Consider the following 15,392-nt stretch of genomic DNA (forward strand, 5'->3'; position numbering starts at 1 on the left):
CAGGCTGAAGGCCAGTGTCAGGAGGTGACAGCAAAGAGAAAGTGCACTGGGAACTCAGAGGAAGGGCCAGTATGCTCAGCAGGGACTTGGCAGTGATGGGTAGTTTGTGGACCAGCTGATTCTTGAGCTGAGCTCTCGACTATGTGTTCAAGAGGGAGGTGGGCTCGCAGGCAAGCCCAGGACTAACTCTACCAAAGGGTGACCAACGCCAAGTGCCAGCTGAAGACCCTCGGTCACCTCCCAGTCCACTCAGCAGCACCATTCAGTCCAAACACCGAATGGTTGGGTTTGCCAAAGACATCCATAGCATACCTGGAGGCCTTGTCCACTGTCTGATGATGTCAGTTTCATTTACAAGCTAATAAAGTGCTTAACACTCCCAGCTGCTGATGCTAAGTCACTTCAGTTGTGTCTGACTCTGTGCTACCCCATAGACGGCAGCCCACTAGGCTCCCCTGCTCCTGGGATTCTCCAGGCAAGAACACTGGAGTGGGTTGCCATTTCCTTCTCTAATGTAGGAAAGTGAAAAGTGAGAGTGAAATCGGTCAGTTATGTCGGACTCTTCGCGACCCCATGGACGGCAGCCTACCAGGTTCCTCCGTCCATGGGCTTTTCCAGGCAAGAGCAATGGAGTGGGGTGTCATTGCCTTCTCCTAACACTTCCAGAGACCATTTTAAAAAGGAGTCAAGAGAGAAAATGCTGAAGTACCCACCTATTTATTATCAGATACACACGCCCATTGACCTTGGCATGGCTATGTGGGAAGTGCAAGGCAGCAGCAGGGAGACAGTCGGAGAGAGAAAGAGGAGAGTGTTAGCCAGAGAGAAGGAGCTGACTGTGTCCTGTAAGCTCTGCATCACCAGGTGTGTCACCAACACCTTTCATGCACTGTGAAGTGTCCGGACAGCGAGGTTCAGTGGCACCGTGAAGTCAGACAGAGTCAGCTTGAAAACACTTGACAGTAACAGCCTCTTCCTCCCTTCCTCCCCCAAAGAATCACATGCCCGGTCAGATATCTCTAAGGTTTAAATATCCAGAGTGCATTTATCAAATAAAATACCATGTAAAACATTAATTTTTGCTCCTTCTCCAGAATTAAAAAAAATAAAATCTTTTGAGTATCCGTATTCAACATACTATTTTCTGAGGTTCTTCTAAAACGAAAGTTAAAAAAGTCATTCTATTTCTTTATGCATCACAGTACTTTCTAAAACAAATTATTGACATGTGGCAGTCACAGATATTTAAATAAGGAATGGGCATTCAGTACCTTACTATTAAGTGTTTATTATATAATAATTATGTTGTAATTATGTTATAGTGCCTATTTTATCAATATATAAGGGAAATGGTATTCCTGACAATGCTAACCTAGACAAAATAATAGTTTCTCATAAGATTTGTTATAAAATTTTTCATAATGCTAACTATAAATTCTCGAGGGCTTTACATGATGAATTCTTCTTCAGACACAAGTGACACTTGACTACAGGGCAGACAAAAGCCACACAAACAACAGACAAACAGGCAAAGGATAGCTGGCTGTTTACAGAAACAACAGGACCAGAATCAATTCAAGGGTTAAAACATACTGATCATTCCTAGTTTGGGAATTTTTTTTTTTTCTGGTGTAGCATCTACCAGGGAGTGGGAACAGAGAAGGCAAAGCATGACAGTCAATCCAATTCTGAAGACCTCTTTCTTCATCATTTTGACTCTAATATAGCCACTTACTAGGGTCCTAGGGACTAAAAATCACTAGTAAGGAAAACACTACAATGGAAAAGAGTTGTGAAAAAGATGGGATACACGTCCCACGCTCCAGGTAGAAATTTGGGGGCTTTTATATGAAACTCCTGCATGAAATCCCAAACTACCAAACTCAGATGAGTCATTGGAACTCCTTGAATTCCTAGAAAACTCTTTTCATAGAAGCAAAAATGAAACCCCATGACCCCAAACCATACATACTGCTGACATTACTCATTCTTGCCTCGCCCTTTATGTTCTCTTAGAAAAGTAACAGTTCAGAGGGTTCTAGGGGCTGAGCCTTGGTCAAAGGAGGGCCAGTCATGGCCTCAGACCGACCAGACCATGGGTCTCCTTCCTTTCCAGCCAGGTGAGGGGGTTACAGGCTGGACAGACAGTGGAGGAAAACAGGAGGACACATCTTGATAGGAGGCTTCTATCCTTTTTCAGAACCCACATAATTAAACCATGTTTACGTACTTAAGGAAACCCTGTTCAACACTCTCAGTTTTCCATAATTTCACCAGTCAATATTAAAGGAAGTCAACCTTGAATATTCATTGGGAGGGCTGATGCTGAAACTCCAATACTGTGGCCACCAGATGTGAAGAGCTGACTCATTGAAAAAGACCCTGATGCTGAGAAAGATTGAAGATGGGAGGAGAAAGGGACGACAGAGGATGAAATGGTTGGTGGCATCACTGACTTGATGGACATGAGTTTGAGCAAGCTCTGGGAGTTGGTGATGGACAGGGAAGCCAGGTGTGTTGCAGTCCATGGGGTTGCAAAGAGTTGGACATGACTGGGCGACTGAACAACAACAACCCCCTAGCACAGCAGAATGTTCGCAGTCTGACATTTCATGAACTATGCCTAATGAATTACTGCTTCATCTTCTTTCCATGGACTCACTGTTCCCCTTGAGAAGGAACTCAGGGGAATTTTCACCTGTGGCGTCTGTGTTCCTCTGAAGGCAGCACTTTGCTCCCTCATCTATGCAACAAGGGTTTTCCAGGAGCTGGATCACAGGCTACTATGTGAAGCAGAGAGGAAAATCTGTATCAAGGCTCATTAGATGAATGCCTGTAATGTTCCCGAGATGGAGCAGGCCTAAGGATGTGTGCTGACCCGCTGTGGCTCTATGCACATGGCCAGGGTGAGACGGATCCCATTGGCTGCTTGGAAACACTTTGTATTAGTATTTATTGATGGAAGACAGCAACAGAGAACTGGTGGCAGGAATCACTGCCTTCACTCTTTCCTTAAATGTTACTCTGGTTACTTGCAGATGGCAGAATATTACAGCCGAGGTCCTTCCTTCCCGAAATGAAAAGGAGAATTCTGTACTACGCTTTTACTCATAGAGGCTTCCTTACTGCCTGTCAGTGCAACAGAAGACTCACCCTCTGAATTTAACCAGATTCTTTAAATGGTTCTAAAAATACCCCATTACACCAGATACAAAAGACACATCACCACCACAAGGGAACTTCAGTCTGCACAGCTCCTCTGGACCAACTCACACGCCTGTCAAGATCACCCATGAAATGTCATAAATCACTACCCACGTGCATGCTAAGTCAATCAGTCATATCCGACTCTTTGCAACCCCATGGATTGTAGCCCACCAGTCTCCTCTGTCCATGGGATTCTCCAGGCAAGGATACTGGAGTGAGTTTCCATTTCCTACTCCAGGGAATCCTCCTGACCCAGGGATCGAACTTGTGTCTCTTATGTCTCCTGCACTGGCAGGCAGGTTCTTTACCATGAGTACCACCTAGGAAACCCAAGTCACTACCTACTGTTTCATAAAGTGCCATCAAACACTCCACATTTTTTCTCATTTTTTCCCACTCAGAGACTGACTGTCACGGCAAGTACAGGTTGAGATTCTCAGTGAGAGGACAGGAGGGTTTGGCTGCACTTGTATGAGTTCACCTATAGATGGCACTGTCCTCCTCCTGGGGATGGACTCAGATTGGTGAGCTCTAGGAACCAGTTGTGGAAGTAGTACAGGTGCAGGATGCAGACCAGGAGGAACGAGGCGGGGATGAAGATGCGTGTGAACAGCTCAGCCACCCTGAACTGCTTCAGGCCAAGGTCCTCCAGCCTGTGAAACAGGGCGGGTTTCCCCTAGTGGGCTCACTCACCCAAATGTCCACTGGAATTCGGCTATTTTTGGTGATTTCACACTGAACATTTTCAAGACAGAAGTCTCCATTTCCCCATGTTCCTGAAGCAGCTAAGCTGTTCTCGCCCCCTCCCCACTTTGGTCTTCCCTGGCACAATCATCCACCTTGTGCAAAACGCCCAAGTCAGGATGCCCCCTCACCCCCACACTTTCCTGTCTCCACCATCCACATTCCTTCACTCTCATTTCCTGAATCTGTGCTCTTGTTCCCTCTTTAGTGCCTCCTATTCTAGGTGGGACTGCCATCCTCGATCACAGGACACCCCACCTCCCCACCATTGCTGACTGACCACCTGGCTGTGTCTATTCTGGCCCCCACACATCACTGTTTTCTCAGCCAGGCAAGGGTGCTTTAAAGACTTGTAGACATTTCACCGAGAATGAGACACAAACCATCACCACCTAGGGGCCCTGCACCTTCAGGCGCCTGGCTGACCTCCAGCCTCCCTGCAGGTGAGCCTTCGTGCTGTTCAGCTCACTCACCAAACCCTGTCCTGCCACAGGCCCTTTGCATTTGCTGTTCTCTTTTCCTGGAATGTTCTTCCACCTCTGAGCTCTCAACTCAGTTTTCTAAAGACAAGCTCCTTCTTATTCTTCAGGAGTTTAAACTACATCTCCTGGAACTTCCCTGGTAGTCCAGTGGTTAAGACTCAGCATTTTTACTGCCGAGGACATGGTAAATCTGTGCTGGTCAGGGAACTAAGATTATACATGCCAGGTGGTGCAGCCAAAAATTAAAAATGGCATCTCCTCAGGGAAATCTGCCTGAACCACTCCATCTCTAGCTATTGTGCCCCCACTGTTCACTATCTAGGCCTGATTTTGTTTCCTTCACAGATGTGTCTGTTTGTAATTTATTTGACATAAAGTAGGCCTTTTGGTTTGTCTCCTGTCCTAGAATGTAAATTCCACAGGATTCAGACTCCCTCTGGCTTCCTGTTGATATTCAGGTGCACAAGAGTATCTGGCTCAGGCAAGGTGCTCAGTTCTATGCCTCCTTCTCTGGACACTTGACTCTATGTCTCCTCCTCTGGACACTATGCCCAGTTCTGGTTCGATTTCTAAAGGAATTTAGGAAGTTTAGAGCAGCAGAGTAGAAAAGGCTAGAGTCCTATCTATTTCATGCATCAGAAGGAGCTCATCACTGCTAGTTTCCATGGTCAACCACTTCCTTAAGAGTCCCTTGGACAGCAAGAGGATAAACCAGTCAATCCTAAAGGAAATCATCCCTGACTATTCATTGGATGGACTGATGCTGAAGCTGAAGCTTCAAATCTTTGGCCACCTGATGGGAAGCCCCAATGTACTGAAAAAGACCTTGATGCTGGGAAGGATTGAGGGCAGAAGGAGAAGGGGATGAGAGAGGATGAGATGGTTGGATGGCATCACCGATTCAATGGGTATGAGTTTTAGCAAACTCTGGAAGATGGTGAAGGCAGGGAAGCCTGGTGTGCTATAATCCAGGGGATCACGAATAGTTTGACACAACTTAGCAACTGAAAAACAACTGCTTAGAATCTCAGCACCAGCTCCATCAGGGAGGGAGGCTGATGCTCTGTGTTATGAGCCTCCTGTTAGGAAGGGAGAACGTGTGACTCTGAGGAGCCAAGCAGGTGAGCTTCACAGGAAACAGACACTAGAAAAAGCCATTTCATTAATAAGGGGCTGAGAATTCACTTTCCAGTCAATTCTTATTGAGTATCTATTATGTGTCCAAAGCTCAGGCCTAGGTCATGAGAACCCCAAACAACCAAGACCAATGTGTTCTGTTCTGGAGGAACTTACAGCCAGTGATGACATGAGGTTTTACTAAAACTTCCTTCCCGGCAACGTGTTTGGAACAACACACTCTCACAACTTCACCTGATGGGTCACTTTCCACCCTGCTGTCCAGAACAGTTACTTACTTTTCTTTTTTCAGTCCAGTCATGTTTTGCCACAGGCCTGGGAAATTTTCAAATTGATATGTGTATATAAAGATGAGCACCAGCATCATGTAGGTAACCACTGACTTCCAGAAGTACTTCAGGATCCGCCTCCACCATTCATAGTTCACCTGTGAGTCAACAAATGGGGGAAAAGCATGTTAGGGGAAAACTCACAAAAATACCTGCTCCATTCAACAAAGACAGGTGATTCCATTCACAGATGTCTGAAAGCAAAGTCAAGTTCATTTAGTTTTTGAAGCTGTGTTGCTTGTAGAGTTGGGATGATGTAGATTGGAATCTGAGGGCTTCCCTTGTGGCTCAGATGGTAAAGAACCCGTCTGCCAACGCAGGAGATGCAGGTTTGATTCCTGAATCAGGAAGATCCCCTGGAGAAAGAATGGCAACCCACTCCAGTATCCTTGCCTGGAGAATCCCATGAACAGAGGAGCATGGCGGGCTACAGTCATTAGGGTTACAGTCAGACACAGCCAAAGAAACTTGGCACACACGCATGTTGTGTTAGTTTCAGGTGTATAGAAAAGTGAGTTGGCTATATGTTTATACATCTTTTATAGGTTATTACAAAATCTGGGTATAGTTCCCTATGTTATTCTGTAGGTCTTTGTTTATCTCTTTTATAGATAGTAGTATGTATATGTTAATCTCAATTTCCAATTTTATCCCTACTCTCACTTTCCCTTTAGGTTAACAATAAGTCTGTTATCTATGTCTGTAGGTCTGTTTCTGTTTTGGAAATGAGTTCATTTGTGCTGTATTTTAGATTCCACATGTAAGTGATATACTATGGTATTTGTCTTTCTCTGTCTGATTTACTTCACTTAGTGTGATAATCTCTAGGTCCATCCATGTTGCAAATGGCACTATTTCATTCTTTTTATGGTTGAGTAATATTACATTGTATAAATATACCACATCTTTATCCAGTCATCTGTCAATGGACATTTCTAAGGTCAAGAACAAGACAAGGATGCCACCCTAACCAGTTTTCTGACTTTTTAAGAACATAATATTTCAAATTAGTGAACAGGTGGAAGGGGCTCATTCCTCATTTTATGATTCCTAGCCTGTATTGTTTGAATCTCATCAACCCCTTTACACGATGTGTTCATGAGGTCACAGTAACTCAGTGCCTCGCCAAAGGGAGCTCAGGCATACCCCTGGACAGACATGAGGATAGTTAACGGTGGACACAAGCACCCACCTGATATAGGGCCACATAGAAGAGGCAGAGCACCATGTAGATGATCTTGTACATCATGATTTTACCCTCAAAGCTGATGAAGAAGAACATCCCCCTGCAGATGTAGATCAAGTACTTGATGAACAGGGCCACCACCAGGTTCTCCAGTACCTTCATCACATCCTGTTCATCCACCTCTTCTTCTTCCTCTTCCTCTCTCTGTTCCTGCTGCTCCTCCTTCTGCTCCTTTCCTTCCTCCTTCTCCTGAGCCTTGCTGTCCACCTGTACATCCTGTTCATCATCTTCAAGAGAGAAGACCCTGCTGTTAGGAGGAGCCAGTCCATGGATCAGAGCCACACACTCTGACCCATGATATATCGGTGCCACACAATTTAGGCATTACCATACAATTTAAATTATTTTAGATAGTTCTAATAAACAAGGCAGAATTTATAGAACTAATCATAGTCCATTTTCCTAATCTTCCTGAAACATAAAAGAAACACATTTTGTAATACTTTTATACAAGCTTTTCATAACACCTATTTCACTTGCAATGTCCAAAAGCTATAATTACTGCAGGATCAAGAGAAATAAACAGACAACAATAACACAAACCAAAACTATGACAATTTCAGATTCTGACTACAACGTGCCTCTCAGTTCAGTTCAGTTCAGTTGCTCAGTCATGTCTGACTCTTCACGACCCCATGGACTACAGCACGCCAGGCCTCCCTGTCCATCACCAACTCCCAGAGTTTACTCAGACTCATGTCCATTGAGTCGGTGATGCCATCCAACCATCTCATCCTCTGTAGTCCCCTTCTCCTCCCGTCTTCAATCTTTCCCAGCATCAGGGTCTTTTCAAATGAGTCAGCTCTCTGCATCAGGTGGCCAAAGTATTGGAGGTTCAGCTTCAGCATCAGTCCTTCCAATGAACACCCAGGACTGATCTCCTTTAGGATTGACTGGTTGGATCTCCTTGCAGTCCAAGGGACTCTCAAGAGTCTTCTCCAACACCACAGTTCATAAACATCGATTCTTTGGCGCTCAGCTTTCTTTATAGTCCAACTCTCACATCCATACATGACTACTGGAAAAACCATAGCTTTGACTAGACAGACCTTTTTTGGCAAAATAATGTCTCTGTTTTTTAATATGCTGTCTAGGTTAGTCATAACTTTCCTTCCAAGGAGTAAGTGTCTTTTAATTTCATGGCTGCAATCACCATCTGCAGTGATTTTGGAGCCCAAAAAATAAAGTCAGTGACTGTTTACACTGTTTCCCCATCTATTTGCCATGAAGTGATGGGACTGGATGCCATGATCACTGTTTTCTGAATGTTAAGCTTTAAGTCAACTTTTTCACTTTCATCAAGAGGCTCTTTAGTTCTTTTTCACTTTCTGCCACAAGAGTGGTGTCATCTGCATATCTGAGGTTATTGATATTTCTCCAGGTAATTTTGATTCCAGTTTGTGCTTCAGCCAGCCCTGCATTTTTCATGATGTACTCTACATATAAATTAAATAAGCAGGGTGACAGTATACAGCATTGACATACTCCTTTTCATATTTGGAACCAGTTTGTTGTTCCATGTCCAGTTCTAACTGTTGCTCCCTGACCTGCATACAAGTTTCTCAAGAGGCAGGTCAGCTGGTCTGGTATTCCCATCTCTTTCAGAATTTTCCACAGTTTATTGTGATCCACACAGTCAAAGTCTTTGGCATAGTCAATAAAGCAGAAAGAGATGTTTTTCTGGAACTCTCTTGCTTTTTTGATGATCCAGCAGATATTGGCAATTTGATATCTGATTCCTCTTCCTTTTCTAAAAACAGCTTGAACATCTGGAAGTTCACGGTTCAGGTATTACTGAAGCCTGGCTTGGAGAATTTTGAGCATTATTTTACTAGCATGTGAGATGAGTGCAATTGTGCGGTAGTTTGAGCATTGGTTGACATTGCCTTTCTTTGGGATTGGAATGAAAACTGACCTTTTCCAGTGCTGTGGCCACTGCTGAGTTTTCCAAAGTTGCTGTCATATTGAGTGCAGCACTTTCACAGCATCATCTTTTAGGATTTCAAATAGCTCAACTGGAATTCCATCGCCTCCCCTAGCTTTTTTCGTAGTGATACTTCCTAAAGCCTATGGATGGAGGTTCGTGACATTGTAGAGGAGACAGGGATCAAGACCATTCCCAAGAAAAAGAAAAGCAAAAAAGCAAAATGGCTCTCTGAGGAGGCCTTACAAATAGCTGTGAAAAGAAGAGAAGTGAAAAGCAAAGGAGAAAAGGAAAGTTATACCCGTTTGAATGTAGAGTTCCAAAGAATAGCAAGGAGAGATAAGAAAGCCTTCCTCAGTGATCATTGAAAAGAAATAGAGGAAAACAATAGAATGGGAAAGACCAGAGAACTCTTCAAGAAAATTAGAGATACCAAGGGAACATTTCATGCAAAGATGGACTTTAAAAAGGACAGAAATGTTATGGACCTAACAGAAGCAGAATATATTAAGAAGAGGTGGCAAGAATACACAGAAGAACTGCACAAAAAAAGATCTTTACGGCCCAGATAATGATGGTGTGATCACTCGCCTAAAGCCAGACATCCTGGAATGTGAAGTCAAGTGGGCCTTAGGAAGCATCACTATGAACAAATCTAGTGGAAACGAGACCGGGAGCTGACTGTGGCTCAAATCATGAACTCCTTATTGCCAAATTCAGACTTAAATTGAATAACATAGGGAAAACCACTACACCATTCAGGTATGACCTAAATCAAATCCCTTACAATGTGCCTTTCACAGTATTTTATTGAATCTGGGTTATTAGTAATAATGTTAACCAGAGAGTATGATTTTATCGAATTAAAAAATTTAGAGTTAAAGCCAAATATAGTTTAATTTAAATTAGGCTTCAGGATTAATTATAATTTAGCCAAATTTAAGATAGTCTTATGCATTAGAAATAAAAGCTTATTTGGTCTTACTTTAAAATATGCTAACACATAGGACTCATCTTTGTGGTCTTAAGGTGACCTACTGTTTGAATAACTTATTCGAATGACCAGGAGATCCACAGAGTGAGGGGAATGCATGTGGGGTGAGAGGTTGGAGCAACTGTTGATCTTAAATGAACTGTTCTTTACATAAAGTAGCTGGTGAATTTAATCTCTGTGTTAACAGAGACATCCAAACTCAAATAGTCAAGATTCAAACCTTAAAGACGTCCATTGCTGAAAAACAACCAATGTTTAGGTCTAAATGAGAAACTATAAGAAAAAGATGAGTTTGTTTTTTCCTCCTGATGGGGTTAATCTGAAAGTTACCAGTCCTGCCTCTGACAACTTTTACGGCTTCCTTTTCTGACAGTGCTACATGCCTCACTAATGGTCTCCAACCTGTTCAACGAGTATTAAATTTTATTGTATTTATTGGCACATCCAGGCGGGTAGGGAGCAAGTGACTCTCATTTGACCCATGGAGCAGGTCTAAAATTACAGAGTTGATCATCAAAACATCATCTTCCTTTTTTTTTTTTTTTTGACTCTGGTACATTTGTTTTTGAAAAGGCAAGAGGATTTGAATTTGGGAGATCTGAGTAACTGTGACCTTGGAGAATCCAGGAAATGCCCTGCAATGGGGATCACTTTTGTGTGGGTCAAATGGCCAAGGGTCCCTGAAGCTCCAGTGGACACCCATGTGGGCAGTAACTCAGCCCTGGCATGAGATCATCCACGCCTGGCCTCCCTCCAGTGATGTCCTCTGGGGCCCTTCTTCTGGTCACATTGCAAGTACTAATCACCTTTTTCTTCACTTTCCTGACTTCCGATTTTGGTCTCAGACAGAAGAGCTTCCTTTTCTTGGAGAGCTTTCTGCTCTGTGAGGTGCTATCTCAGCAGTAGTCAGAATGTGATGGTTAACAGGATCTGGAAGGAGACAATAAGGATCAGAGCATCACCCTTCTGAAGTGTAAGCATGTTCAATCATGACTATGCTTCCCTGCCCTTCAGTGGGAGCACACTGCATAAACCTGTCTACTCCAGACAGTCAGGCACCCAGTACATTGCACCTGAAAGCCACCAGCTTTTAAGCCTCCCTTCCTGAGGATGCTGGAGTGCAGTCCAGCGCCGGGGTGCCTTCATGCCTGGGACACTCCAGGAAGATGCACAGGACCACCTGGGCTAGAAACTGACGTGGGTCAAGGGTCTCCTTCCTGCCTCGAACCTCAGCACAAGTAGAAGAGGAAGATGTATTTCTCTTATGAGCCCCATTATTTCAACAATGTTCCTTATTTTGAAGAAATCCACAGAGGGGGTAAAAGAACATTTCATCCCAGCAAACAGAGTCCCTGCATCCTCCCATTCTTTTCTGGAAGCTGAAAAGGTAGTTTTCTAAGTGCCCACATGTTTATATCAACATTTTCTTGAGGGAAAAGGGGAAAAATAATGATTTCAAGGAGCACTGAATATTTGGAACCTACTTTTGCATGTTCCTGCTTGGATACGACTGTTTTGATTACTGTGTTTTGGTCTGAATATCCTGTCCCCTTGTTTCCATGCCCACTTACCTTTGAGGCGAGCTCCCCCGGCTCCTTTGTTTCTAAAACAGAAAAAGAGACACAGAAGTACAGAACAGACTTTTAAGAATCTCCGGAACCTTTTTAATCTCGGGGAGCTCGAAGCTCCACATGTACCGCAGTATGAGCAGCAGGTTTCCGTAGACAACCATGAAGGAGGAGCTGATCATGGCGTACTTCCTCCAGTTGCGGATCACCACAGAGTGCAGGACCAGATGAGCAGCATGAAGGTCAGCCAGCTGTGATAGGTGATGCTCCAGGCCTCTAGGGGGGAAGAGTGAGAAAGCAGGGCAGTCAGTACATGGTGCAGTCCCCACCCTGCTGAGTTAGACGTAGTCTACGAGGAAAAGGTCAGTGACATTCACACTAGGGGGGAGGATCACGGTGAAACTGTGGAGGGGAGCATCCCAGCTGCATAGGGGATGAAGCAGGGAGAAAGGCTGCCCTGTGAGCTGACACTGCCCTCAATATCCTAGAGGGAAGAGGGTCAAGTGAGGGTGGGGATGGCTTCACTCTGCATCCTTTGCCCTCCAGTCCAGATGTCTTCCGTTTAACTGGATTTGCTGGATGAAAAGCAACCCTAAGTGCTTCTTCCTTCATTCTTCCAAACCAGCTTGGGGTTGGCTCTTTTTCCCGGGTGCTGGGTGAGTGTGACCAGGCTGGGCTCCTAAATGGAAGCTGTGGGACCACAGGGTAAGCAGATGAACAGGCTTCAGGGGTCTCCTTAGCCAACCCTCTGGGAAGACAGACATGATAGGAATCAGGGAATTGCCAGGAGGAGGTGGAGTGTCAGGTGTCTGCACCCCACGTAGTAAAGCCAGGTTAATGGAGAGTCTGGCCTCAGCTTCTATACTGTAGGGGGCAGGACATCCTCCACTCACACCAAGCTCTGGCAGACCTAGAATGCATCTCAAAAAGCAGTTTCTGGAACATTCTAGAAAATCAGGCTCATGAATATCATTAACCTCAAGAAATCTACCCTCTCTTACCATAATCTTCGATACCAAATTTCTGTGAAAAGGCCTCTGCGACAATCTAGAAAGGTGGGATGGGGTGGGAGGTGGGAGGGAAGTTCAAGAGGGAGGGGACATATGCATACCGATGGCTGATTCATGTTGATGTAAGGCAGAAACCAACACAATGTCGTAAAGCAGTTATTTGCCAATTAAAAATACATAAATTTATTTTTTTTAAATGTCTAGTTGGGGCTGAGTTCAATCATATCCCTGACTATCAGGAATTTCAAGGGTTATTGCAAAGTCGGAAATGTTTTATGTCTGTTTTGCTTCTGGAAAGCAGATAAATAATGAGATAAATAAAATAAATGAATGAAGTCAGTACAGAACAAATACTTCCTCTCAGCAACTTGCAAATGTATCCTAAAGCAAAGCCAATTTTTTTAAGTACAGAGTTATTTTAAATTGTTGTTTAAAACATATGGCAATCATAAACAGGAAATTAGAACTGCTTTTATTAAATTTGAGAACTGACAGCTATTATTAAGTCATGAATTATTTTCATGAAAAATAGTATTCCTTGGAAATGGTGTTATCAAAGTGTTAGTTGCTCAGTTGTGTCCGACTTTTTGTGATCCCATGAGCTGTAGCCCTCCAGGCTCCTCTGTCCATGGAATTTTCCAGGCAAGAATACTAGGGTGGGTAGCCATTCCCTTCTGCAGGGGGATCTTCCCCACCTAGGGCTCAATCCCGGGTCACCTGCATTGCAGGCAGATTCCTTACCACTGAGCCACCTGAGAAGCCTGGCGTTATCCAAGGTATGTAATATTTAATGCCTTTATCCCAGAATGAAATTCGGATCTGACCTTGCTACTTTTGTGTGGATGACCCAGGAGAGTAACCTGCACAGCTATTGTAATTCCAGCAGAATTTTTTCCCTATACACTATTCTCCTTTGGATGAAAGATGGAGGAAAACAAATTGGGAACATTTTGTTAAACTTCTCTCATTTTTAAGGCCTCAGTCACACACACCCTTTGGTTGTTGGGGGTAGAATCTGCTTCACGTTCCTTCTTATGTGCAGTTCTAGGATCATCTGAAGGTATGGAACATTTGCATTGTGTGTTTCTGAATAAAAATGTCTATCATCCTAACAGATTCAGCTGCTTGGCACTGCTCTAGAAAGAAGAGATCTGCTGTGATTAAAAGTCTGCTGCAGAGGGGAGCTTCCAGGGAAGATGCTCATAACCAGAAGACACTCTTGGGGACTCGGTGCTTGGTGTTCAGACTGGTAAGCATTTGTTTCAATTCAAATGGAATGCTGCTGCTGCTAAGTCACTTCAGTCGTGCCCGACTCTGTGCGACCCCATAGACGGCAGCCCGCCAGGCTCCTCTGTCCCTGGGATTCTCCAGGCAAGAATATTGGAGTGGGTTGCCATTTCCTTCTCCAATGCATGAAAGTGAAAAGTGAAAGTGAAGTCGCTCAGTCATATCTGACTTTTAGCGACCCCATGGACTGCAGCCTACCAGGCTCCTCCATCCATGGGATTCTCCAGGCAAAAGCACTAGAGTGGGTTGCCATTTCCTTCTCCACCAAATGGAATAGTCTCACTCAAATCTAAGCTCTGACTATACTCCTCATCATCTGAGAGAAATAAAAGTGGCCTTTGTTAACCGTGAACACCTTCAAAGCCGTATTAGAAAAACTACCATCATGTCTTTTTAAATCTGAAAGACAGAGGGCAGTCTGACTTGATAGGCTAATTTGAGAGACAGGTATTAATATTTAAAAGCAGTCTAAGCAGCATAGAGGGGGACATAGTTTTAAAATCTATAGTATAAAAATCCCGTGAAAAAATTAACAGAAGCAGCCATTGTCTGCTAAGACATCAGGAAGATGAACAAGTCATGCTGGTGGGAGGAGGCGGTAGGGCTTGGAGCCAGCGGGCTTCAAGCACTGTCCATCCCACCAGCGCTAACGGTGTCCCAAGGACAGAGCAAGGTGTGGGGTGGAATCTGGGCAGAAGTCAGGACTCTGGCGCATACGCACCATCGTGGCAATGAGGGTGCAGATGAAGCTCTGTTTCATGATGAACTGGAACACAGACACCATGGCGTGCACTTTGACACTCCTCTTCTCCTCCCAGCTCCACTTGTCCTCAAACTCTTTCTTATCATCTTCTTCCTCCTTCTTTTCTTGAGGGACAGATTATTTTATATAACAATTTATGCATGTAGGTGAATTTCATATAAGCAACCCAAGCAAGAATTTGTCCTCTCTAGTAACAGGCAGCTCTCTTTCAATAGGATTGTTGTATGCTAAATCATTCAGTCATGTCTGACTCTTTGTGACCCCATGGGCTGTAGCCCACCAGGTTCTTCTGCCCATGGGATTCTCTCTGCAAGAATACTGGAGTGGAGTACCATTTTCTCTTCCAGGGGATCTTCCTGACCCTGGGATCAAACCCACAGCTCTTTCATCTCCTGCATTGGCGGGCAGATTCTTTACCACTAGTGCTTCAACAGGATAAACTGAGGGAAAAGGGAAAAGGTCTCATCAAAGTTTTGGGCCTCTTGGTTTTTTTTTTATTAGACAAAAAGAACTCATCCAGAAAACATTCATCCAGGAACCAGCAAAACTATGGACCGTGATTGTGGAATCAAATTACAAAAAGACCAAAACACAAATATGCATGTAGGTTTAACACTGCAAACAAGATGACCTGTTTAAAATAATATTTTACCTTCTATTTTTCAAAGTTTATTCCCATTGTGCTCAGTCACTTCAGTTGT

General features: G+C 44.0%; 1 pseudogene; it reads right to left on the bottom strand.

The window, feature by feature from the left end:
• The window catches only part of LOC136154632 (piezo-type mechanosensitive ion channel component 2-like), a 51,474-nt pseudogene that overhangs the window by 17,020 nt on the left and 19,062 nt on the right, over positions 1–15,392 (bottom strand).

The sequence above is a fragment of the Muntiacus reevesi genome, chromosome X, assembly GCF_963930625.1.
Source record: "Muntiacus reevesi chromosome X, mMunRee1.1, whole genome shotgun sequence".
Lineage (NCBI taxonomy): Eukaryota > Metazoa > Chordata > Mammalia > Artiodactyla > Cervidae > Muntiacus > Muntiacus reevesi.